The sequence below is a fragment of the Arachis stenosperma genome, chromosome 7, assembly GCF_014773155.1.
Source record: "Arachis stenosperma cultivar V10309 chromosome 7, arast.V10309.gnm1.PFL2, whole genome shotgun sequence".
In the NCBI taxonomy this organism is placed as follows: Eukaryota; Viridiplantae; Streptophyta; class Magnoliopsida; order Fabales; family Fabaceae; genus Arachis; species Arachis stenosperma.
Window position 1 is genome coordinate 27,999,332 of NC_080383.1, and position 1,491 is coordinate 28,000,822.

General features: G+C 42.0%; 1 non-coding gene across 1 annotated transcript; it reads left to right on the plus strand.

The window, feature by feature from the left end:
- The first annotated feature begins 754 nt into the window (after window positions 1-754).
- On the plus strand, window positions 755-862 carry LOC130943122 (small nucleolar RNA R71). Its single transcript, XR_009071655.1, has one exon. It is a non-coding gene; the product is annotated as a small nucleolar RNA R71 (small nucleolar RNA).
- The last annotated feature ends 629 nt before the right edge of the window (window positions 863-1,491 follow it).

The following is a 1,491-nucleotide window of genomic DNA, read 5'->3' on the forward strand; positions in this document are numbered from 1 at the left end:
TGGCCTTGCACTCTCCTTTTGGATTTTCTTCTGTATTGCTTGGGAGAGTACTAGGAGGGAGTTCAGTAACTTTCTTGCTCAGCTGTCCCACTTGTGCCTCCAAATTCCTAATGGAGGACCTTGTTTCAGTCATGAAACTTTGAGTGGTTTTGGTTAGATCAGAGACCATGGTTGCTAAGTCAGAGGGGTTCTGCTTAGAATTCTCTGTCTGTTGCTGAGAAGATGATGGAAAAGGCTTGCCATTGCTAAACCTGTTTCTTCCACCATTATTGTTATTGAAACCTTGTTGAGGTCTCTCTTGATTCTTCCATGAGAAATTTGGATGATCTCTCCATGAAGAATTATAGGTGTTTTCATAGGGTTCTCCTAGGTAATTCACCTCTTTCATTGAAGGGTTCTCAGGATCATAAGCTTCTTCCTCAGATGAAGCATCCTTAGTACTGCTTGGTGCATTTTGCATTCCAGACAGACTTTGAGAAATCAAATTGACTTGTTGAGTCAATATCTTATTCTGAGCCAGAATGGCATTCAGAGCATCAATCTCAAGAACTCCTTTCTTCTTACTTGTCCCATTGTTCACAGGATTCCTTTCAGAAGTGTACATGAATTGGTTATTTGCAACCATTTCAATCAGCTCTTGAGCTTCTGTAGGCGTCTTCTTCAGATGAAGAGATCCTCCAGCAGAGCTATCCAAAGACATCTTGGATAGTTCAGAGAGACCATCATAGAAAATACCTATGACGTTCCATTTAGAAAGCATGTCTGAAGGACATTTTCTGATTAATTGTTTGTATCTTTCCCAAGCTTCATAGAGGGATTCTCCATCCTTCTGTCTGAAGGTTTGGACTTCCACTCTAAGCTTACTCAATTTTTGAGGTGGAAAGAACTTTGCCAAGAAGTTATTGACTAGCTTTTCCCATGAGTCCAGGCTTTCTTTAGGTTGAGAGTCCAACCATATCCTAGCTCTGTCTCTTACAGCAAAAGGGAATAGCATCAGTCTATAGACCTCAGGGTCAACCCCATTAGTCTTGACTGTGTCACAGATTTGCAAGAATTCAGCTAAGAACTGATGAGGATCTTCCATTGGAAGTCCATGGAACTTGCAATTCTGTTGCATTAGAGAAACTAATTGAGGCTTAAGCTCAAAGTTGTTTGCTCCAATGGCAGGGATAGAGATGCTTCTCCCATAGAAGTCGGGAGTAGGTGCAGTAAAGTCACCCAGCACCTTCCTTGCATTGTTGGCATTGTTGTTGTTTTCGGCTGCCATGTCTTCTTCTTCTTTGAAGAATTCGGTCAGGTCCTCCACAGAGAGTTGTGCCTTAGCTTCTCTTAGCTTTCGCTTCAAGGTCCTCTCAGGTTCAGGGTCAGCTTCAACAAGAATGCCTTTGTCTCTGCTCCTGCTCATATGAAAGAGAAGAGAACAAGAAAATGTGGAATCCTCTATGTCACAGTATAGAGATTCCTTGAGGTGTCAGAGGAAAAGAAAAGTAG